A 26603-nucleotide genomic window follows, 5' to 3' on the forward strand; every position below is an offset into this window, starting at 1 on the left:
AATAAGTATTATGAATATGACATGGTAAGAGGGCACCCGACTATGAGGCATATGACATGCAGGGCTCCATAGGGGGCTCAAAATGCTTACATGTCACATATATGTCAAATGTCCCTCCCTGTATAGCACTTAAAGGGGTTGGTCCACTGTTACATTGCACAACCCATGAGAAAAAGGGTTGGTCAGTTTCAAAAAAACAATACTGAGAGATACATGTTATAGTTTGTAGAATAAGCTCTACAATTGTCCAATATACTTTCTGGATAAATTCCTCACAGTTTTCTAGATCTCTGCTTGCTGTTAATCATTCTGCTTTATTTCAATGGATCAAAATCAGTCCGTGGTCATGTGATATACAGTCCATGGTCATGTGACATACAGTCTGTGGTCATGTGGTATACAGTCCAAGGTCATGTGATATACAGTTTGTGGTCATGTGATGTACAGTCTACGGTCATGTGATGTACAGTCCATGGTCATGTGATATACAGTCCGTGGTCATGTGATGTACAGTCCATGGTCATGTGATATACAGTCCGTGGTCATGTGATGTACAGTCCATGGTCATGTGATATACATTCCATGGTCATATGATGTAAACACAGGTGCACAGCTCGTATAGTCACAGCACAGTAATCAGAAATCAGCCTGGGAATAAGCTGTCCACCTGTGTGTCCATCACATGACCATGGACTGATTTTTATCCACTGGGAGTAAGCAGATTGAATAACAGCAAGCAGAGATCTAGGAAACCAAGAGGAATTTATACAGAAAGTAAATTGGAAAATTGTACAACTTTTTATGTATTTGCCATATACATGCATTACATAATCTGATTCTCTCTCGTCTTCACTATTGCAATTCTCTTCTAATCGGACTTCCTCTTACTAAACTCTCCCCTCTACAAAATGTCCTGAACGTGGCCGCCAGACTCATTGTCCTGTCACACCAGTACACAGACGCATCTACTTTGTGTCAGCCACTGTATTGGTTGCCAAGTCCATCACAGAAAACAATATACAGTTATCACCAATCCCTCCACACTGCTGTGCCTCCCTACATCTCCTCCCTCATTACTGTTGACCGCCCTAACGGTCCTCTCCTTCCTTCCTAATGACCTTAGACTTGTATCCTCTGTTATCTGAACATCCCTCTCCTGTCTCCAAGACTTTTCTCAAGCTGCTGTGGTGCTCTGGCTCTGGTTTACCCCGGATAATCCGATTAATACCCAACTACAGCAGCTTCAAAACTGCCCTAAAAGTTATCATTTTAGGCAGAACAACCAGATCACATCGTTCTACATTTCCACACACTAAGCTAACATTTCATATCCTAAGCTTTCCTTCTTAATCTATTTATCAAATCCTGTCCACTCCATCTAGAAGTTACCCTGCACTCCATGCACTTAGTATCTGTATATTCATAGATACCAGCTGGTGACGGCTCACACAGCTTCAGTTATATGTATTTAAAGTTGGATAGACAAGCCCCTACTTCTTCATAGGTTGTAAGCTCTTGCGAGCAGGGTCCTCACTCCTTTTGTGTTAAATGTTAATTATTTTGTCACATCTTAATACTGTCTGTTCATGTTTCCTCTGATTTGTAAAGTGATGCAGAATATGTTGACGCTATGTACATAAAGTTATTATTCATCCAATTAAGAGTTATTGTATTTACTAAGCACGATGCCACCTGGTGTTCAGAGTGTATAGCTATGTTCATGTCCATGCACTGAGATGAGTGCTGGTGGACTTATCAATGACTATATTGATGGCTGCCAGAAGGAGAAGCAGACTGACGCTAGGTTTACATCTGTGCCAGACTCTCTGTTGTTGGGTTCCACTAGGGAAACTGAACAATGGAGAGCTGGACTACTAAAAAACGGTTACACACAGACACCGGCAAACCACATTGAGTATAATATCTGCTGGGTGTCCATACTGAAAGAAGCAGAAAGAAAAGTTCTCTGTGTAGGACTTTTCTCTCTGCCGATTTGTGGCGCTTTCTGCGGTGGAGTCTCAGATGTGAATTCAGCCTGATCGGTACCCTACTGGGACTACATATATGGTAGCCAGTGGAGAAAGGAGTCTGGGGAACTTATTTGGGACTATATACTGAGCTGTCAGTAGGTGAATGGACCAACTAGTAGTTATATGGAGCAGGGGACTGATAAATCGAGTGCATGCAAAGCTGTAGGTAGAAAACCGAAAGATGGACCATGTGACACTTCCCAGCAACAGCCTGCCAAATATGCTAATGGAGGACACAGAAGGAAACAAAGCACAAAGTGGCATGGTTTAGGGGCAGAAACAATGTACGTCTAAGACTTTTGCTAGGTGGAAAAATTACCTCTGCAATTGACTACAAGACAATACTTGACTACTTGCAAGTAAATAAGAAAATAGTTTATAGTATATAGCCTTGTATTATGTGTATAGGACTATAGTGTACTGTATTGTGCATGTCCCAGTGAGACACCCAGCTTTCCTCTCCCTGACCTCTCCCCCTCAGATTCCAGACATTCCTTCTGTCCAGTGTCCACCATGCCTGCGCCTCTCGCAGATATCTGACATGCAGAAGCTCACAATGATAAAACCTCTAGGACTCTTTGAACCTGTTTTGCCCACACACAGCAGGAAAGTTACTTTACAGATATCCCTTTAATATGATAGAGGAGAGCAGAAGGAACTCCCCTTCAATTTCACTAAGTGGAGATCCTCGAAGGATTGCAGATATCCATGTGCTGACTGCAGTTACAACACTACTCATGTGTTGAGTGGATGTGAAGTGGCAGAAATGTCGACACCAAAACTGTCACATGTGAATATATTCTAAAAGGAATTGTTAATAATAAGGGTTACCTAGTTCTTCTATGTGTGATAAAAATATGTTATACTATAACCATTCCTTTAACGGGGCTCTATCATTGGGAAAAGTCATTTTTAGCTAAGCACATCCTTGCATAGCCTTTAGAAAGTCTATTCCACACATACTTTTGTATGTAAATTGCCTCAGTAGTTTTTTTATTCATATGCTAATTAGCTTTCTCTGTGCAACGGAAGTCTCACCGTGCACCCTCTGCTATTCTCTACATGTATATACAGCAGAGGCTGCTGTGTTCATGACTCATCTCTCTGCTCTCATACAAAGAGAATAGCAGACACAGACACTTCCGGTGCACAGAGGAGGCTAATTAGCATATGAATAAAAACAGACTTATTCAAAGACTACTGAGGCGAATTACATACTAAAGGTAGGTGTGGAATAGCCTTTCTAAAGGCTAAGCAAGTATGTACTTAGCTAAAAATGACTTTTTCCAATGATAGAGCCCCTTTAATGCAAGGCCGTGTCAACAATGATGAACGTCTCGGTGCTGTCTGCAGGTCATGGCTAGTAATTTGTACATGGAGATGTCACAGTATAGGAATTATGCAGACAATTATGTCACCGTACAGGGATAAGAAACACTGTGATGCACACAGTGATGTTACAATATAGGAATAATGCAGACAATGATGTCACTGTATAGAAATAATAAACACAGTGATGTCACAGTACAAGAATAATGCACAGAGTGATGCCACAGTACATAGATTGTATATTCTGTTATGTCACAGCACAGAGATAATGCATACAGTGATGTCACAGTACAGCATTAATGTATCCAATGATGTCACAGTACAGACACAATATTATACTATAACATTACTGGGTATACTATCCCTGTTCTATGACATCACAGTATGCATTAACCCTGTACTGTGACATCACTTGGTACACTAGCTGTGTAATGTGACATCACAGAAAGCACTCTGTACTATATCAGTGATGTCACAGTATATGGTTACAATAGTTACACAGTGATGTTACCATAATAGAATAAAGCACACAGCGGTATCACTGCACAAGGACATTACACACCATCATATCATAGCACAGGAATAATACATATTAAAAAAATCACATAATAATATAGTGAAATAAAATATATAATGGAGGTATAATAACACATGATGTCACAAAACAGAAGTAATGCAAAAATCTAATCCCTTACAGAAGGGATTGAGCACAGAGATAATTTTCCAGAGTAATCCCTAAAATGTGGAGTCGGGCACTAATATTTATTGTTCCTAGCTTGCCACGCTGTTTTCAGCCTTACAGATTGGCACAGAAATGTCTTCCTGGCACAAAATCTATTAGATATCACTTGTCAGGGCGGCTGTATAGTGCCAACAACCCTGGAGTGCTCAGGTCAACAGCATGTGCCCCTGTCACTTGTCATTGTCACTTACCATAAGTGACTTCACCTTCTAAGCATAGTGTGCAGTCTATGTGCATGACTGTAACACAGACAAGTATTACCTGCAGCCGCTGAAACGTGACACGAGCCATGTGAGGTATCGTAATAATAAGAATACCTGATGCCAGTCATGTACCCAGCATACTGTGCCCTTCATTGGCATTGCCTCACAGTAAAGTACAGTATTTCAAACAATTTGTAGTGTAAAATTCTGTCGAATTTTGTCTAACAAGGCTACATGTAGTGGTGTAAACCAATAGAAAACTCTGATGTTCTCCTATAATTGCACCTCAATGAATTAGAATATCATCAAAAAGTTATATTTTTTAGTAATTCAGTTGAAAAAGTGACCCCCCCCCCCCCCCCATATATTATATTGACTCATTACAGACAGGAGGAACTTTTCCAAGTGTTTCTTTCTGTTAATGTTGATGATTATGGCTTACAGCCAAGGAAAACCCAAAAGTCATTATCGCAGATAATTAGAATATTATATAAGACCAACTGTAAAAAATTATTTAACACAGAAAAGTAAATGCCCTCAGTACTTGGTGGGGGCTCCTTTGGCAACAATGCGGCAATGTGACATGGAGGGATCAGCACTGCAGAGGTGTTATGGAAGTCCAGGTTGTATGATAGTAGCCTTCAGCTCGTCTGCATTGTTGGGTCTGGGGTCTCATCTTCTTCTTGACTGTACCCCATAGATTCCCTATGGGGTAAAGGTCAGGTGAGCCAAGAACAGTGATATTGTGGTTATTAAACCAGGTCTTGGTGATTTTGGCAGTGTGGACAGGTGCCAAGTCCTGTTGGAAAATAAAAATTCCATCTCCAAAAAGCTTGTGGGCAGAGGGAAGCCTGAAGTACTCTAGAATTTCCTGGTAGACGGCTGCGCTGACTTTGGACTTGATAAAACACAGTGAACCTACACCAGCAGATGACATGGCTCCCCAAACCATCAGTGATTATGGAAGCTTCACATTAAACTCAAGCAGCTTGGATTGTGTACAGAGGCCTCTCCATCTTCCTCCAGAATCTGGGACCTTGATTTCCAAATGCAAAATTTACTTTCATCTGATAACAACACCTTTGACCACTGAGCACCAGTCTAGATCTTTCTCTCCTTGGCCCAAGTAAGACGCTTCTGGCGTTGTGTACTGGTGGCTTGACACATGGAATGCTACACTTGTAGCCCATGTCCTGGATACATCTGTGTGTGGGCGCACTTGAAGCACTGACTCCGGCAGTAGTCCATGCCTTGTGAATCTTCCCCAAATTTTCGAATGGCCTTTTCTTATCAATCCTATGAAGGCTGTGGTTATTCTTGTGCACCTTTTTTTACCACACTTTTTCCTTCCACTCCACCTTCCATTAATATGCTTCTATACAGCACTCTGTGAACAGTCAGCTTCTTTAGCAGTGGAGTGTGGCAATGACTGCCTACTGGGCATCTGTCACGTCAGCAGTCTTCCCCATTATTGTGTTGCTACTGAACCAGTAGCAACACAAAAACCAGAAAGTTCACTTTGTTTGTAATGACTCAATATAATATATGGGGTCACTTCTTCAATTGAATTACTAAAAAGGAACCAAAAAACTTTTTGATGATAATCTAAAGTTATTGATATGCACTTGTATATTGTCCCTCATTATGTCCTTTGAAGGTTGGGAGGTATGCTTTCAAGGGTTCTCCAGGAAGTGCCTCAAAATCAGCATTAGATTGCGCCATGTGAACAGGCCCTTATATTCATGTTACCTCTCCTCTCCTGAACATCCTCATGTCATCTGCCATTCCCCAGAGCCTCCACTTATTGGGACTTCTCTAAAGAGATCTCAGAGAATAATAACGTTTTGTGGGTGACAAACCCCCAAAAGTTTCAGCTTTTAGTCAAGTCCCAAACGTTGAAAAATTCAGGTTGCATTTAGTTCCATCCAAATGGGTTCATTTGTCCCAAAATAGCCCCTTTACTGACCTAGTGTTATGGTCTGGGGATCCCTGACCACGGACTGGCCCCGGACTGATAACTTCTCAGTACGGTACAGGAAAAACATATATAAAAACAAACAATAATAAGTATGAGCAGTTTGGACTTCTAGTGTGGATCCTCCTACACCCTGCCTCGCACAACTAGAAGTAGCCGTGGGCCCGACTAACTTGCCTGAAGGGGCACGAGCACAGCCGGAGAAGTGGCTAACCTGCAAAGGGAAATAGAGCCCCTGTCTAGCTTCACGTTTACGAAGGAGAGGCAGATACAGAAAAAGCCCCCCACGGATGTCCAGACGCGGACTAACGGTGAACATGAGAACACAAAAGCATAGGAAGAGAATAAACGTGAAACACAGAATAACTGAACTAAGCAAGGGATAGGAAAAACAGAACTTAGGATCACACACAAAAAACCCCTACCAAAATTCCAAACTTCCAAACAGAAAAATACCTAGGGCTCGCTGCGCCCGGAACACTATGTCTGGATACAAGCGCAATACTTAGCGAACCAGTCCTGTGTGAACAGGAGCAAGAAACTGGATGGGCCAGGATGCAGATGGTAGCAACTTCAGACAACAGAAATTCACTGAGAACAGGAACAGACGTTTAAGACCGGCATCAGATAGCATGTGCAACAACCTTATATAGTAAGGAGAAGGCCTCACCCATGGCCTGTCAAGTATTCAGCACTGCAGGGAACTTAACCCCTTCAGAGGCCAAGACACACCAGGCCACTCACCACGTGAGCCACGCCCGAGTGCCAAAGCAGAAACCGCATGTCTGGTGTGAACATTCCCCTGCCGTGCATCAGGTGATTCACGCGCTGAATGCCATCCGGACACTCTGTGCCTGAACCTAACAGGCCGAAACTGCTGAGACCGGGTCATAACACCTAGACCACCAGGAATCCTGAGATTAACCCCTTCACTACTCTAGACCACTAGAGGTTTTGACATTAACCCTTTCACTTCTCTAGATAATATCAAATTCTAACCTTAAGGCAGAGGCCCCACATTGCAGGAACGTTGCGATTTACATGATTTCATTTAATCTCATTGATACATTGTAGAGAAATAAAAGCTACGTCGATGTGTCCACGTGGCTACATGGTGACATAGTGTATATGGACGCATCACTGTGGCAGCCAAGAAGATGACATCATCGCTGTCAGACATGAGCAAAGTACTGGAAGTGGGAGGAAACTGGCAAGCATGGCTTCTTTTATACGCCATGACATTTTCCTGCACTGGCCTCTTTATTCTATAGCAGGAAACACACTTTAACCCCTTCACTGGCTCACTAGACCAGGTCAGAGCTTTCTATCCAAGCTGTAGGATCCAGAGTATTTCCTGATGTATACCACTAACATGAAGGTAAAAGGAAAATGTTTGTTTTGGTATCGTGTTAGCCAGTGGTTATTGAAGGATACAGCCAGCTACCTACAGGATACTACAGACCTATTAAACAAACTATCCACTATAGGTCCCCTTCCAGATGGAACCATTCTGGCCACCATGGATGTAGAATCCCTGTACTCCAACATCCCACACCAGGACGGTATAAATGCCTGCCAGTTTTTCATGGAAAAGCGAGGTATGAACGCTGAATCGGTGGTGAAACTGACAAAATTCATCCTCACTCACAATTACTTCTCCTTTGGTGACTGCATCTATTTAAAACGGACCGGCACCGCAATGGGGAGCAAAATGGCGCCACAGTACGCTAATCTCTTCATGGCCAAGCTTGAGAGTGACTTCCTATCCACCTGCACCATTAGGCCTCGGGCCTACTATCACTAACATGAATGCATACTGTATGATGAATGATATGAATGATCTCTGCCTATCCTCTGTTATCGCCATGTGTATGGGTGAATGTTTTATACTGTAGTCATATATATCACAGCCCCATGAAGGAGCCATACAGAGGAGTATAGATCGTTCACTTCTTACCCACAATCTTTTCATAGTTAGGCCTTATTCACACATCTGCATATCACGGATGTGTGGTGGCCATATTGTTTGCAGCTGCCATACGTATCCATTCAATGATTTTTATAAGATGTCCACATCGCATCACATCATGACATTTGGGTGTTATCTGTTTTTTTACAGACCTGGAGACATCCAAAGTATAGAAAATGAAACAAAAATGATACAGCAAGAGAAGACCATGGTGGAAAGCCAGAGGGGTAGAAATGGAAGAGTAAAGTGCGGCGTAAATAGACCTCAAATTCCTCTTCCATTTCTGACATGTTAATTGGAGTTGGAGCAGGGGGTCAGGAGTTTGACCTACTGACTCCACAGCCCTGACCAGAACAGTCTATTGAACTCTAAGTACAGTCAGATCAGCATGGTTCACGTGAAAAAATGCTTTTTTTCTGTTTCCCGATTGGTACCGCCATTGGTAAATTATTAGCATTTTTCCTGGTATACTAATAATAAGCTGTTATTCTCCTTGCACCACAGAGCTATGTTTTCCAGCACCTAGTTCCTCCATCCCGCCATCCTTGTTATGACTGGCATATACACTCCCTGGTCACAGCAGGTCGGTAGCTTTGGTGTGATAAGAGCAATGGTGACCCCTCATTGCACCAATTCAAGTAAAATGCAAATATCTCAGGAACAGAGGCACCGATTGGAAACTATCTGACTGTGCTTATAGCTCAATAGGCACTAGTGATAGATCCCATTCATGTATGTAGAAGCATAGAAATCCCTTTAAAGAGGACCTTTCATATCTGCTTAGGTGTTATACGCCATAGTAAAGCTGACTGTGTGCTCAATTTGGTGTACTTTCAACTTTGCTGTTATCTTCCCTCGGTGCCAGAGACTTTGGTGCCGTTAGGTTCGGGTACAGATATCACTGCAGCATCAGAGGGGTCGACCTTAAAGCTAAGGGTCACTGCTGGGCAGCATGTTTGCTCCACTCTGCAATGACACTGAGGCTGACAGTGCAGTGATATCATTAGCTGAAACGCGTGGCACCGTCACCTTTGCCATGACAGATAACATCACCTACCTGGGAGGACATGAATGGTCCTCTTCAGGCTAAAGTCCAAGTTGCAAAAATGCAGCATTTTTGTCACTGTGGAAATGCCATAGAAATAAACGCTGATTTTTTTACAGTGCCTGGAAAGTGAATGAGATTCTAACTAATTCCATCCACATATTTCCCCATAGGTTTAATAAGGGAAGAAAATAAAAAACGTGAGGTGTTTCCACTGCGGTTTTTTCCGCAGCATTTCATTACACGTTAGCCTTAGGCCGGCACTCCATGGGACGCAAACGCCGCGATTTGCCTGCAGCGGAGACTCTGCAGGATAAATCGCGGCATTGTACAGTGCAGGCAAAGTGGGTAAGAGATTCATACGAATCCCATCCCCACCTTGCGAAAAAGATCGCAGCGCGGACACGCTGTGATTTGCAAAGCCGTTGCGGCTTTGCAAATTGCAGTATGTCAATTCCCGCAGATATAATGTTAAGAGAAAGTCCGCAGAGGAAAACTCTGTGAACTTTCTCTTAAAAGTGCTGCAGAAAGAACCGCAATGCGTTCACTCAGTGTTTTTTCACGCAGCGCTTTAGTGCTGCGGATACGGCCCGTGGGGCCTTAGCCTTAAGGTGCACTTAGATGGTGAGGTGGCGATTAAAACTGCATCAAACTGCACTGAAAAAACATGCGCATATTTTTCCCAAATTTTTACAACTGAAACACATATATTTAACATTTCACCTGTAAAACCAAAAGTTGTGAGATGCAGTTTTAGCAGCACTTTCTGAATATAACCTTAAGTTTATGCTTTTTGTATAAACATATAATACCCCTATGATCCCGCTAGCTCATTAGACCTGTGGCCGGCACAGAATTTGCAGATAGCTGTACTTTGTACTGTACCATAGTACGAATCTAGGACAAAAAATAAATCATCACTTGCTACAATGTAATCAGATTGCACAGAATACTTCTAGGGAAGAATCTCTCTGTATATATGGAGTCCAAACAATCCAGTATGGCGCCTACTTAAGGAGCAGCACAGGCTGTGTACCAGTGTACAGTACACGAGCCCTAAGATTACACCATATGCCACGACCTGACAGTCTCTATGGTATACTGTCTCTTGAGACCAGATTTCCAGCTGATCGCACTCCCAGCTCTCTTCTTGAAAACTTGTGGAACTACAAGGACCAGAATACATGACAACAGCACTGTATCCATAAAACCAACACTGTCCCAGATGCTCAGGAAAGTTTGCTGGCATCTTTGCTTTGCCACTATCCTCACATCGTATCCACTGGTTTGCATGATATTTCCATACAGATGCATCGATACAATAGCATATAGCGTATGTATTCAGTAATATGTAACGAAAACCAGGAACGATAGAAACAGGAACTTAGAAAGCGCACAGAATTGAAAAAGTGCCTAATAATGGCACGTATAATCCCCTCGGTCACACCCTAGCCCCAATAAGTGGATAGTCTTACCTTATGTATGTTCTGCCTATACTTTGCTCTGCATCTTCCTGTGTCCCTCCCTTTACCTGTCCCTCGTGATCTCAACCACGTCACACCCACTGCATTGCTCATACTGGAAGTGAGAGACGCAGAGACAGACACCAGTAAGTATCGACACTCCAATACTTAAAATATCCATATAGTACATAGATTTATTGCCGTATTATACAGTCGTAGCAGAGGCGAGGACTAGAGTTGTGATATTTGTGGGGTATATGTAGGGAAATGCGAAAGTTGTTGGGTTGTGTAACTATATTAGAGGCAAACACAATAGGCGAGTTTAAGGAAGTTCTGCTTTCGCTCACCAGCAGTGTTCAGCCATGATATGACACTGTGAACATGCAGGATGTACTGTACAAAGACAACCCGCTGCTGGACAACAGTCACAAGTGGCTTTCTGAATATTTTGCAGCTTTAGAGAATCCTGAGAAATTCTACGAATGAGCCAGAACACTTTGACAAACCATATTTAAGACACGTTTGAAGTCTCTTATGCAAGGGGTGTGGTGGAGGTGTAGATTGTTGCTTACGGTGGCAAGATACAGCAATGAACATCTAAAGGCAGAATTTCACTTCGTAGGAATGTAGGACGTGCAGGACTGGTCAGACCAGGCGTCAGGCTTGTGTCGTAATCTCTGAATAATAATATATCCGTAACTAATAACCGGCGACATTACTGATGTATGAGCGTCACGTGTAATCTACCTGCACAGTATATAAATAGTTAATGCTATGCAGCTAGCAGAGGAGTTCTGCTGTCTCTACAATGGTCTGTGAGGGTTCATGCTCGTGTGGCGGCAGTATAATATATAATAACAGTAGAATTGTGCTGCTATGTGCACATGCACACGATCGGGCAGAATTTCCAAGCGGATTTCAATGCAGAAAATCCGCACTGTAGTCTATGAGTGTTAGTCACTGAGAAATTCGGTTTCTAATGCACGATACAGATCTTTTTCCACATGGTGTGCACTTTAAAGTCAGCAGGAGGTCCATTTATATATTTTATTTCCAGCTTGGGTTTACAAAGATTACTTTCAAATTCACATGTGGAAATTTGCAAGTACAAGTATGAAAATCCACACCAAAATCTGGCCCAGTTGATGCGGATTTTATACACAGATTCCTGTGCATATATATATTGTGGGGAAGGTAGCTCGGTAGCAGCAATGGTGCAGACCCAACCAGTCAGAGACAGGGACGCAATATCTGGTGCAAACAGTTTTATTTAGAAAAACAGCAAAATCGATAAACCACGTCAGGTAAAAAATAAGCAAAATAAAATACAGCCTTAACTTCAGGCAAAAACATCAAATAAACCCTACTCGTCCGAGCACTAACTAAACAGTATAAAGCTAACTATACGTGTGGCTTACTACTAACCACATAAATGAACAAAATAGCACAGTTTGGTCTCACCAGACTCTCGATATTTAAGGACAGATTCAGGTGCCTCCTCTCGCCCCCAGGATCTGCCTTGAAGCTCTGCAGCCTTTTATGGCCCATTAAGGAGCCCAGGACCCATACCTTGCCTGAGGCCTACTCAAGACCCGCACTGGAACACACATATGTCAGGAATCTGGGGGAGATATATCGTGACTCCAGCACTCTGCCTATCACCTTTTCATTATATATATATATATATATATATATATATACAGATTTTGTTGCATACTTCCCACGTATAAACCCTGTGTGCATGTACTATTTTATGCAAGTTTTCCACTTGTTTTTTTTGAGCCAAAGTCAGAAAAAGATTTGAAAAGAATTAGAAATATGCTGGGATTTTTCACAGATACGACCCTCCAGTTGAAAGTTCATGGGACTGTGATAAAAAAGATGTCACACTGGTGCTGATTCTGCTATGATGACAAAACATGCTTGAGAATTAGCACGGTAGTGTGAATATAGCTTAAGTGGCTTATATCTTACATAGCCAAATAGATAAATTATATACAGATATGAGATACAGAAAAGATGATAAATAGATAGATGATAGATAGATAGATAGATAGATAGATAGATAGATAGATAGATAGATAGATAGATAGATAGATAGATAGATAGATAGATCTGGGCCGCTAAAACAGCAGTTACCCACAGGCACCATTGACTATAATACTGAAAGCGGTGAAGAGATATATATACACACACGGTCAAAACTGTTGGTACTCCTTGTTTAATGAAAGAAAACCCCACAATGGTCACAGAAATAACTTGAATCTGATAAAAGTAATAATAAATAAAAAATTCTATGAAAATGAACAAATGAAATATGCAAATCTATTCTCCTGGATGGAATTAGGAGAACAGAGTGCACTCTGTACACCACCCTATAGAGGGCAGCATCCTTAACATCATGAACGACTCAGTTATAAAGTCTTTTTAATCATAATGTGGATTTAATTGCCAAATCAGTATTTCTGTCCCAAAAGGAACAGATTCCCAGCTATGAATGAAAGTCAGACATTGCTTTTCGCTTTAACAGATTTAAAAAATAAATAAATAAATAAAAAACTGATGAAACCGTCCTGGACAGAAATGACGGTTCCCTTAACTTCATATTTTGTTGCACAACCTTTAGAGGCAATCGCTGCGATCAGATGATTCCTGTAACTGTCAATGAGACTTCTGCACCTCTCAGCAGGTATTTTGGCCCCCTCCTCATGAGCAAACTGCTCCAGGTGTCTCAGGTTTGAAGGGGGCCTTTACCAGACGGCATGTTTCAGCTCCTTCCAAAAATGCTCAATAGGATTTAGGTCAGGGCTCATAGAAGGCTACTTCAGAATAGTCCCATGTTTTCCTCTTAGCCATTCTTGGGTGTTTTCAGTTGTGTGTTTTGTGTCATTATCCTGTTGCATGAGCCCTGACCTGAGACTTAGGCTGCATTCACACTGAGTAACGCTGGCGTTTTTTGTGCTTATTTTTGCGCATAGCGCCGCGTTAACGCCGCGTATACGCGGCATTATGTGCAAAAATAAGCACAAAAAACGCCAGCGTTACTCAGTGTGAATGGTGAATGCAGCCTTAGACCAAGCTTTCTGACACTGGGCAGCACATTTCTCTCTAGAATCCCTTAAAGAGGACCTTTCATCAGATTGGGCACAGGCAGTTCCATATACTACTGGAAAGACGACAGTGCACTGAATTTAGCTTTCCCGATCTGTGCCCCGGGTAAAGTGATATCGGTCCCGATACCTTACCGCTTTACAGTCAAAAGGGCGTTTCTGACATTCAGCCAGGAATGTCCTTCTCCACAGCAGCGCCTATCGCGCTACACAGTGTGAGCGAGGAGGAACGACTCCCTCCCCTCCTGATAATACTCGACTGTCAGAAACGCCCTTCTGACTGTAAAGCACTACGGTACCGGAACCGATAGCGCTTTACCTAGGGCACAGATCGCGCTGAATTCAGGGCACTGTCCGCTTTCCAGCAGTATATGGAATTGCAATCTGATGAAAGGTCCTCTTTAATAGTCTTAAGATTTCATTGTACCCTGCACAGATTCAAGACACCCTGTGTCAGATGCAGCAAAGCAGCCCAAGAACATAACCGAACCTCCTCCATATTTCACAGTAGGGACAGTGTTCTTTTCAAGATATGCTTCATTTTTCCATCTGTGAACTTAGAGCTGATGTGTCTTGCCAAAAAGTTTGATTTTTGTGTCATCCGTCCATAGAACATTCTCCCAGAAGCTTTTGGCTTGTCAACATGTAGATTGGAAAATTCCAGTTTTTCAGATTCGAGTTATTTCTGTGACCATTGTGGGTTTTTCTTTCATTAAATGAGGGGGACCAACAATTTATGCGCACACACACACAGTGACACTCTCTGAAAGACCACTTAGTTAAATAGACCAGCTCCTTATCCAGACCTCCTGTTGTCTTTTCACTTTACTGAATTTCCCCACAGTGGGACTATTAAAGGATTATCTTACTCTCATTTCCAGGAGGAAATGTGCAGCTGCAGAAGCAGGGAGCCTGTAGTAACAAAGACCTCCTATAGAGAGCGCACAGATGATTTATTACCATCCCCATGATGTGACTCCGCAGTCATGCGCCCTCCTGGGGGCCAGGATTTACAAGAGCAGCTGGGTGCCAGATCAGCTCTCCAGAAGGTGATAGGAAAAAGGTGTGAAAAAAATAAAAAACACAAAAGAAAACCCACTACCACACCAAAATCACAAGTTCTAGTCAGTGGTGTAACTAGGAATAGTGGGGCCCTGTGACAAACTTTTGACATGGGGCCCCCCTCCCCCCTGACACCGAAGATCTCAACCGAAGCCCTCCTACGCATTCCTGTGTGCTCTATTATGCCCCATAGTGTCCCCTGCACACAGTATTATGTCCCATAGTGGCCCCTGCACACAGTATTATGCCCCATAGTGGCCCCTGCACACAGTATTATGCCCCATAGTAGCCCCTGCACACAGTATTATGCCCCATAATGGCCCCTGCACACGGTATTATGCCCCATAGTAGCCCCTGCACACAGTATTATGCCTCATAATGGCCCCTGCACACAGTATTATGTCCCTTAGAGGCCACTGCACACAGTATTATGTCCCTCAGTGGCCCCAACACACAGTATTATCACCCATAGTGGCCCCTGCACACAGTATTATGCCCCATAGTAGCCCCTGCACACAGTATTATGCCCCATAATGGCCCCTGCACACGGTATTATGCCCCATAGTAGCCCCTGCACACAGTATTATGCCTCATAATGGCCCCTGCACACAGTATTATGTCCCTTAGAGGCCACTGCACACAGTATTATGTCCCTCAGTGGCCCCAACACACAGTATTATCACCCATAGTGGCCCCTGCACAAAGTATTATCCCCCATAGTGGCCCCTGCACACAGTATTATCCCCCATAGTGGCCCCTGCACACAGTATTATCCCCCATAGTGGCCCCTGCACACAGTATTATGTCCCTTAGTGGCCCCTGCACACAGTATTATGTCCCTCAGTGGCCCCACCACACAGTATTATACCCAATAGTGACCACTGCACACAGTATTATCCCCCATAGTGGCCCCTGCACACAGTATTATGTCCCTCAGTGGCCCCTACAGGACTAAATACTGTCACGTCACCTGCTCTGGTCATGTGCATTACAATTTAGTAACTCCATGTGCCTCATATTAATAGCAGTTAACCCCATCATGTCCCTCACATTAACCCTCGTGTACCTCACATAAGAGTTACTGATATGTGAGAGACATGGAGGTAATAATAAAGTATCTTCATTATTATTACCCCCATATGTCTCACATATTAGTAACCGTGTGAGGCACACAGGGGTTAATGTGAGGGACATGATGGGGTTAATTGCTATTTATATGAGGCACATGGAGTTACTAAAAAAAAATTAATCACCCCAAATGCCTGATATTAATAAGCATAGTAACCCCAGTATGTCCTGTGTACCTGATAGTAATAAGTATAGTAACCCCAGTATGTCCTATGTACCTGTGGTTTCTTTTATGAGTTTCACTTTCCTGGAGCGCTGAGTGGAGCCAGACCTGCAGCTTCTGCATCGGCTCCTGTGTATCAGCCATTGCTGCAGCTTCGGACATATACTTTCCCTATATTAACCCTTTCACTGCCAGGCACGTAGCTATACGTGCTCCCAAGGTGGCACTTCAGTAGCCGAGGACGTAGCTACTACGTCCTCCCTAATAATGCCGATATCTCTGGACTGCATCAACATATCTTGATGCTTTAAAATGCATTTAAAGAACTTGATGATTGAACTTACAGTTTTGGATTGACTCACTGTTGAAAACGCTATTTGGCATTGAGTGAACTGATTAAAAGCTACAGGAAGCGACTAGAGGCTGTTATCTTTGCAAAAGGAGGATGTACTAAATATTAATGTCACTTTTCTGTTGAGGTGCCCATATTTTTGCACCGGTCAAATTTTGGTTTAATGCATATTGCGCATTTTCTGTTAGTACAATAAACCTCATTTCAATCCTGAAATATTACTGTGTCCATCAGTTATTAGATATATCAAACTGAAATGGCTGTTGCAAACACCAAAATATTTAGAACTAAAAATGATTAAGATTAATAGGGGTGCCCAAACTTTTTCATAGGACTGTATTAGTGACTAGCTGTTACCCGCGACTTCGTCTGCGGTGATTGTAGCAGTGGGTATATACAGGCGCGGGTAAGGTTTTCGTACTGTGTATAAGGTAAAGGATATGAAATGTAACTTTGTATCTTGTTTTTGCTGTAATTCAGAGAATACGTGAGACTTTTGTGTTGAAGTTAATTTGTATTTGAGCCGCTATATATACGGTGTTGTGAGAAACTTTACATAGTGACTTTGGGACAGAGGTATTTGAAGTTAACCCTTTCCTGCCGATGGCATTTTTTGATTTTCGTTTTTGACTCCCCTCCTAAACCCCATAACTTTTTTATTTCTCCGCTCCCAGAGCCATATGAGGTCTTAATTTTTCCTGGGACAAATTTTTCTTCATGATGCCACCATTATTTATTCTATATAATGTACTGGGAAGCAGGGAAAAAATTCAGAATGGGGTGGATTTGAAGAAAAAATGCATTTCTGCGACTTTCTTAGGGGCTTTGGTTTTACGGCGTTCACTGTGCAACCAAAATGACATGTCCCCTGTATTCTGTGTTTCGTTACGATTCCGGGGATACCAAATTTATATGGTTTTATTTACATTTTGACCCCTTAAAAAAAATCCAAAACTGTGTTAAAAAATTATTTTTTGAAAAGTCGCCATATTCCGACAGCCGTAACTTTTTTATACGTGCGTGTACGGGGATGTATAGGGCGTCTTTTTTTGCGGGACCGGGTGTACTTTTTAGTTCTACCATTTTTCGGGAAATGTTATTGCTTTGATCACTTTTTATTCAAATTTTTATCAGAATCAAAACAGTGAAAAAATGGCGGTTTGGCACTTTTGACCATTTTTCCTGCTACGGCGTTTACCGAACAGGAAAAATATTTGTATAGCTTTGTAGAGCGGGCGATTTCGGACGTGGGGATACCTAACATGTATGTGTTTCACAGTTTTTAACTACTTTTATATGTGTTCTAGGGAAAGGGGGGTGATTTGAATTTTTAATCCTTTTTATTTATTTTTTTTATATATTTTTTTTTTTTACTTTTTTTAAACTTTTTTTTTTTGCATTTATTAGACCGCCTAGGGGTATTGACATGGGTGGGCGGTGTCACGGATTGTCAGAGCGGTGGGGGTCGGCAAACATGGCTGCTCCGGAGCGTTAAAGAGCGCCTCCTGGAGTATCGTTAAGGTGAGGGGCAAAGTGGTAAAGTATATGTATATGTGATTGTGTGGGGTTAGGGGCGAGGCTGTAGAGGGCAATATGAATTTTGTGGCTTGCTATGGTCCAAAGTGTGTGAGATTGCAGAGATGGTGGTGTGAGTTTGGGTTTTGTGGGGGTCCTGGCACAAACGTATGTGCGCTATTGTGACAAAAAGTAGCTTATTGTTTAATCGAGTGTATTAACTATGTTTGTGGAAAATTTCAGCCAAATCGGTGGAGCGGTTTTTCCGTGATTGAGGAACAAACATCCGAACATGCAAACATCCAAACACACAAACCCAGGATTAACAGCAAAATCCTGCCTGTCTTCTGTATTCAGGAGTCTGAGCTCTTGTTGTAGTTGATGTTTGCGGTACATATAGTATATTTACACATTGTATACACCTTAAGCTATTATTTTAAATGCATTTTGTATATGAATCTGAGATTGAACATGAGTTTTAGGTGCAAATATGTGTTTTAGCGTATATTTTCAAAAAATTATTTGTGTTGGTCGCAAAGTTGCATGAAGGTGGATGTGGCTATCGATGACCCATTAAGACATTTGTAATCTTCAGGTTGTCTACTTTCTAAAAAATATATAGGGTTTAGGGGTTCACTTACTTTTCATGGTGTGTAATCCCTACATTTTATAGGATGATACTTTTTTAACATTTCCAGCTTCAAAGCAGATTTTTGTTCCTACCAGTTCTAGCGATTTTCTGAAGACACGTGCATGCGGGTGCAAGCTATAGTTATATGTATGAACTCTGCACATGTTGAACTCTTATTTTTAGGAGGTTTGGTGCATATAATTTATTATTTGGTTTCCGCTTTTAACAACTAATATACATTTATTTGCGCTTTTCCATAAAACATTCACTTTAAATCAAAATTGCATGAAGGTGCCTGTTCGTATAAAGTACCAAGTGGCATTCTGGCAATGCTGCAGGTGTCTACTTTAAGAAAATATATAGGTATGGGGGGAGGGGGGGGGGTTGGATGCTTTTTTAATGTTGCAATTTAGGTTTGATTTGTACATCTCAAAACTGTGAAAATTGCTCTGGCTACTGGAGGTGCAAAATTTCCAGAGACCCTTGGCAGCGAAAAGGTTAATAGGGAAAGTATTCCACCAACAGGGGGCCCCTGCAAGTGCTAGGGCCCTGGGCAATAGCCAAGTTTGCTCCCCCCCTAATGCCGGCCCTGCTTACCTCTCCCAGGCCGCCGATCATTATACTCGGGGGTCCGAAACCGCAGCAGCGGTAGCGGCTGTCACTGGGCCCCTAATGTCCCGGGCCCTGTGGCAGCTGCTACCATGGTAGTTACGCCACTGGTTAGTGTCACCTGCAAAAAAAATAAATTACTGTAACAGAGAGAGAGAAAATTTTAGTAACACTATTATAAAAAAAAAACATAAAAGCTGTGAAAAACAGATATATTTCCCCTTGTAGTTTGTGTACATTTTTTCGAATATCAACTCTTTCCCGACATCTTCCGTACTATTGCGGCAGATGTCAGTGTTTGAATATGGCAGTGGAGATCTGGCAGCAACTCAAAGCTGAGTGCGCCACCATTTTTCAGCAGGCATATGTACTGCCAGCTTGGTGTGGATTGCTGTCCCCTGAAATGGCAATCCATTACCATGACAGCCAGAAGCCAAAAAATGGCTCCCAGGCCTGTCTCCATTACACTTCTATTGCAGGCTGCGCTACTACAAAGCATTATATTAGTGATCAGACCCTCTAACATTTATTTAAAAAAAAAATAAATCCCCTTTCTCTTATATATATACATATATAAAAACTAGCAGGAGCACCCGGCTTCAAACAGGAATATTTCATTTTTTGTTTGCGTAGTTGCCCCATAAGAATTGCCCAGTTTTACACTGGTGTATTTTGTATGTCATTTGTGTGTGTCCATAAGCATCACGTGATCATGTGTACCTCAGTTTGGATATCAGTGAAATATCTGCCATCAGTTGTTATGGATACCTGGAGTAAAGCTGTGTGTATGTGACCTTGTGTAACAGTGTCATCTACAGCGCCCTGCCCCTTTAAAGCTGACATACGGCAGTGAAGAAAAATGGCCGGGTTGTTATGGAAACCTGGAGTAAAGCTCTGATGTGTGATGGTGTATGCAGAGATGTGTATCTAATCTGCTGATGCGTGTATCTCAGTTTGGTTATTAGTGTTGGATTGTGTAGTGACCGTGTGTATGGCAGTTGGGATATGAGTGAAAGACTTGCAGGTTTGTATTGGCTAATGCAGGTCATTGTTTTTGGAATACTGTATCTCAGGAACGGTATGTCTGAGAGAGTTGAGGCTCAGTCTAAAACCTTCCCTGACACCTGATGTATCTGTGTGCTAAACTTGGAGAAGGTCGGTCCAGTCGTTTGGTTTGTGCATAGACAGACAGACAAAAACTCATACAGCTCAGCACACAGTATCAGATATTGAGATATACAGGTCAGCACATAAAGGATTAGATACACAGCTCAGCACAAAGTATCACACATCGGAGGATTAGATACGCAGCTCAGCATACACCATCACAAATAGGGGATTAGATGCACAGCTCAGTACAGTATCACAAATCAGAGGATTAGATACACAGCTCGACACACTAGCATGCATTGGAAGATTAGATACACAGCTCAGCACACATAAGTAGATTAGATACACAGTTCACCGCACAGTTTCACACACCTGAGGATTGGATACACAGCTCGGCACACACAGTATCACAAATCAGATATTTAGATACACAGGTCAGCACACAGAGGATTAGATACACAGCTCAGCAGACAGAATCACACATCGGAGGATTAGATACACAGCTCAGCGCACAGTATCACACATCAGATATTTAGATACATGTCAGCACACATAGAGGATTAGATACACAGCTCGGCAGACAGTATCACACATCAGAGGATTACATACACAGGTCACCACACAGTATCACACACCAGAGGATTAGATACACAGCTCGGCACACGCTATCACGCATCGGAAGATTAGATACACAACTCAGCACATAGTATAACACATCAGATATTTAGATACATAGGTCAGCAAACATAGAGGATTAAATACACAGCTCAGCAGACAGTATCACACATCAGAGGATTAGATACACATCTCAGCACACAGTATCACACATTGGAGGATTAGATACACAGTATCACACATCAGATCAGTGGCGTAACTACCGTGGTAGCAGCAGTAGCAGCTGCCACAGGGCCCGGGCCATTAGGGGGCCCGGTGACAGCCGCTACCGCTGCGGTTTTTTTTAAATAGACTGTTACGGGCCCTATTCACTTGCCGATCCTGGCTGGGCCGGGATCGGCAAGTGACACCGCGGGCCCCACAGGGGCTATCATTATACTCGGGGGTCTTTGCAGACCCCCAAGTATAATGACCGGCGGATCGGGAGAGGTAATAAACATAAAAAACTGTTACTTACCTCTCCGCGATCCTGCCAGGCCTCCGTCCTACTGCTGTCTGACGTCTCTGACGTCACATGAACCCGGCATGCTTCCTGGGTCATGTGACGTCCGACGTCATTAACGAAGGACGCGAGAGGAGGACAGCACAGCACAGGAGCCGGGGAACAGGTAAGAAGCAACAGTGGGTTTTTTTTTTAATGTTTTTATTCCCCGGGTCTCCGATTATTATACTCTGGGGTCTGAAAAGACCCCAGAGTATCATAATTGTTTATGGGTGTCCACAGAGGGCCACTATTGGGGTTAATACTGTGTGCTGGGGCCACTATTGGGGTTAATACTGTGTGCAGGGGCCACTATTGGGGTTAATACTGTGTGCAGGGGCCACTATTGGGGTTAATACTGTGTGCAGGGGCCACTATTGGGGTTAATACTGTGTGCAGGGGCCACTATTGGGGTTAATACTGTGTGCAGGGGCCACTATTGGGGTTAATACTGTGTGCAGGGGCCACTATTGGGGTTAATACTGTGTGCAGGGGCCACTATTGGGGTTAATACTGTGTGCAGGGGCCACTATTGGGGTTAATACTGTGTGCAGGGGACACTATTGGGGTTAATACTGTGTGCAGGGGCCACTATTGGGGTTAATACTGTGTGCAGGGGACACTATTGGGGTTAATACTGTGTGCAGGGGACACTATTGGGGTTAACACTGTGTGCAGGGGACACTATTGGGGTTAACACTGTGTGCAGGGGCCACTATTGGGGTTAATACTGTGTGCAGGGGACACTATTGGGGTTAATACTGTGTGCAGGGGACACTATTGGGGTTAATACTGTGTGCAGGGGACACTATTGGGGTTAATACTGTGTGCAGGGGACACTATTGGGGTTAATACTGTGTGCAGGGGACACTATTGGGGTTAATACTGTGTGCAGGGGACACTATTGGGGTTAATACTGTGTGCAGGGGACACTATTGGGGTTAATACTGTGTGCAGGGGACACTATTGGGGTTAATACTGTGTGCAGGGGCCACTATTGGGGTTAACACTGTGTGCAGGGGCCACTATTGGGGTTAACACTGTGTGCAGGGGACACTATTGGGGTTAATACTGTGTGCAGGGGCCACTATTGGGGTTAATACTGTGTGCAGGGGCCACTATTGGGGTTAATACTGTGTGCAGGGGCCACTATTGGGGTTAATACTGTGTGCAGGGGACACTATTGGGGTTAATACTGTGTGCAGGGGACACTATTGGGGTTAATACTGTGTGCAGGGGACACTATTGGGGTTAATACTGTGTGCAGGAGACACTATTGGGGTTAATACTGTGTGCAGGGGACACTATTGGGGTTAATACTGTGTGCAGGGGACACTATTGGGGTTAATACTGTGTGCAGGGGCCACTATTGGGGTTAATACTGTGTGCAGGGGCCACTATTGGGGTTAATACTGTGTGCAGGGGCCACTATTGGGGTTAATACTGTGTGCAGGGGACACTATTGGGGTTAATACTGTGTGCAGGGGACACTATTGGGGTTAATACTGTGTGCAGGGGCCACTATTGGGGTTAATACTGTGTGCAGGGGCCACTATTGGGGTTAATACTGTGTGCAGGGGCCACTATTGGGGTTAATACTGTGTGCAGGGGCCACTATTGGGGTTAATACTGTGTGCAGGGGCCACTATTGGGGTTAATACTGTGTGCAGGGGCCACTATTGGGGTTAATACTGTGTGCAGGGGACACTATTGGGGTTAATACTGTGTGCAGGGGCCACTATTGGGGTTAATACTGTGTGCAGGGGACACTATTGGGGTTAATACTGTGTGCAGGGGACACTATTGGGGTTAATACTGTGTGCAGGGGACACTATTGGGGTTAACACTGTGTGCAGGGGCCACTATTGGGGTTAATACTGTGTGCAGGGGACACTATTGGGGTTAATACTGTGTGCAGGGGACACTATTGGGGTTAATACTGTGTGCAGGGGACACTATTGGGGTTAATACTGTGTGCAGGGGCCACTATTGGGGTTAACACTGTGTGCAGGGGCCACTATTGGGGTTAACACTGTGTGCAGGGGCCACTATTGGGGTTAATACTGTGTGCAGGGGACACTATTGGGGTTAATACTGTGTGCAGGGGCCACTATTGGGGTTAATACTGTGTGCAGGGGCCACTATTGGGGTTAATACTGTGTGCAGGGGCCACTATTGGGGTTAATACTGTGTGCAGGGGCCACTATTGGGGTTAATACTGTGTGCAGGGGACACTATTGGGGTTAATACTGTGTGCAGGAGACACTATTGGGGTTAATACTGTGTGCAGGGGACACTATTGGGGTTAATACTGTGTGCAGGGGACACTATTGGGGTTAATACTGTGTGCAGGGGCCAGTAAGGGACATAATAGAGTGCAGAGGAGGGGGTCGGTCGAGGTCTTCGGCGTCAGTTGGGATGGGGGGGGGGGGGGGGGGCATGTCAAAAGTTCGCCACGGGGCCCTGCCATTCCTAGTTACGCCACTGCATCAGATGATTAGATATACAGGTCACCACACATAGAGGATTAGATACACAGTTCAGCACACAGTATCACACTTCAGATATTTAGATAGGTCGGCACACAGGATTAGATACACAGCCAGGGCCAGCGTTAGGGGCGGGGGGGGCAATTGCCCAGGGCCCCCGACCCCAAAGGGCCCCGGGATCCGCAGCACCAGACGTTTGGCGTGATGCTCCGGATCATGGGAGCCCTAGTAGTTCCAGGTGTATTGGCATGCTGTGCAGCCAATGCTGTGAATATCTAGGACAGACCAGCGAGCTGTAGTCCCTGCTCTCCATACATCACTGATATGAGAGAACTCCGGAGCAAAGACCTGTGAGGGGGCGTGGTGTATGACGTCATCACAGGTCCTACTGCGTCGTCCACAGCAGGGAGAGAGACTACAGCGTCAGGGCACAGCAGGGCTCAGCATGGAGCAGCCTCGGAAGGTAAAGGGTTACTATTTATTATTGATAAGGGGGCACATACTTACTGACTGGGGTTATATGTAATAAGCGGAGAGGGGCTATGTATAAGGAGGTCTTATTGTTATCCATATGGGGACTATTATATAAGGATGGGGGGATTAGTTCCCCTAGCTTTATTAACAATAGATCCTCCGTATAACCCCCCCATTATATATATATATATAGATATATATATAGATATAGATATATACAGATATATAGAGAGAGGAATATTATCAATAAGGGGGCATAATATATATATATATATATATATATATATATATATATATTAATAAGGAGGAGCTATTATTAATAAGGCCTGGTTCACATCTGTGTCTGCTTAGGACCCCCAAATGGAACACTGAATGCATTGACAAATGGTGAGCTTATGAAAGCACAGGGACCCCATAGACTATAATGGGATTTGTGTGTTTTCCGCACGCTGTCCACCTGAGTCATGCAGAGAGAAAAGTACTTCATGAACTATTTTCCTCTTCGCATGACTTGTGTGGACGCCGCGCAGTAAACACACGGACCCCATTATATTCTATGGGGTCCGTGTGTTTTCATCCTATGGGAATGAATGGATGCAGCGGGCACGCATGGGGTTAAAGCAGCAAAGTCTGTGTGCCAGCCACTTCCATTCATTCCTATGGGTGCACGCTATTCGAAGTGGGACTTTCGAATAGTACTCGCTCATCTCTAGTGAGCTTATGAAAACACACAGACCCCATAGACTATAATGGTATCCAAATTGAGATACATATGATCACGTGACATTTATAAACACAAACGACATACAAAATAGGCTAGTGCAAAACTGGGCAATTCTTATCTGGCCACTACACAAGCAAAAAATGAAATATACTTGTGCGAAGCCGGGTCCTCCTGCTAGACCCCTATAAAAATAAAGAAACACACACAGTAGGTATCACTGCTTCCAAAAACACCGGGTCTACAAAGTTATAAAAATATTTTCCCATAAAGTGAAAGCCGTATCAGAAAAAAAAAAAAAAAAATCAAAAGAGCCGAACCACCATTTTTTTTGCTGTTTTGACGCTCATGAAAAAATTGAATAAAAAGCAATCAAAACATCAGACATTCCCCAAAATTTTATAAACAACAAAAACATCAGGCCCTACTTATGCCGCTTCGTACACTGAAATACAAAAAAAATTACGAATGTCAGAATATGGCAACCCCAAGAATTTTGTTTTTCAAAGTTTTGAATGTTTTTGAGAGGCAAAATGTAAAAAAAAAAAAAAACATAAATTTTTGTATTACGATAATCATACCGACCCATGGTATACTGGCGACATGTCAGAATGTTCACACGCGGGCAATGAGGCAGATTTTAACGGCAGATTTTTCCTCAAAATCTGCCTCCATACAATGGTGGTCTATGGAGACTGCTAGCAGAAAAAAGAAGCAACATGACCTTTCTTCAGGCGGATTCTACCTGAGGAAAGCAATAGAAGTGAATGGGAGGCAAAAAAATGCCTAGTGTTTTTTTTTTTTGCAAAAAAACTGCAAATGAAAACGCCTAGCTTTTTTTTTTTTATAGTCCATTCACTTTAGGGGAGGGGAAAATCGCCTGGCGTTTTCTGAAGCAGTTTTTACCAAAAACTGCTCCAAAAAACGCTTCCTAATTAGGAAGCATTTTTTTCAGGACCAAAATAAGCCAGGAGGTTTTTATGTGTGAACTAGAGTTCACATGGAGTTTATTGGCGCTGATTTTGAGGCTGAATCTGCCTCAAAATCAGCCTCCATAAAAAGTCTCCCAATAGAACTCTATTGGGAGGCTTTTTTTGGAGGCTTATTTTGAGGCGGATTCAGCCTCAAAATCCTCGCCAAAAAACTCCATGTGAACTGTGGATCCATTCACACAGAGGAAAAGGGTGAGGAATTTGGTGTGGAATTTCATCGCTGAAAAAAAAAGGAACCCATTGAAGTCGATAGGAGGCTTTTTTTTAACGCTGAAATTCCACACCAAATTTTCTCACCATTTTCTTAAAAAGAAGCCTGTAGGAAAGTCGCACAA

The 26603-nt window shown here is 43.2% G+C and overlaps 2 protein-coding genes across 4 annotated transcripts in view; both read left to right on the plus strand.

Annotated features, from left to right (window-relative positions):
- The window catches only part of EMILIN3 (elastin microfibril interfacer 3), a 200900-nt gene that overhangs the window by 55604 nt on the left and 118693 nt on the right, over positions 1 to 26603 (plus strand). The window lies entirely within an intron of this gene.
- MYL9 (myosin light chain 9) overlaps positions 1 to 26603 on the plus strand; it is a 59116-nt gene that overhangs the window by 1534 nt on the left and 30979 nt on the right. The window contains exon 1 of one of the 3 annotated variants that reach the window (XM_075277484.1): positions 10786 to 10902. The exons of 1 other annotated variant lie outside the window; for it this stretch is intronic. The gene's annotated coding sequence lies outside the window, so the exon portion shown is untranslated. Of the gene's footprint in view, positions 1 to 10785; positions 10903 to 24483; positions 24545 to 26603 lie in introns of those variants that run through there. One more of the 3 variants, XM_075277485.1, reaches the window with a different exon arrangement.

This window comes from Leptodactylus fuscus, chromosome 6 (assembly GCF_031893055.1).
Source record: "Leptodactylus fuscus isolate aLepFus1 chromosome 6, aLepFus1.hap2, whole genome shotgun sequence".
NCBI lineage: Eukaryota > Metazoa > Chordata > Amphibia > Anura > Leptodactylidae > Leptodactylus > Leptodactylus fuscus.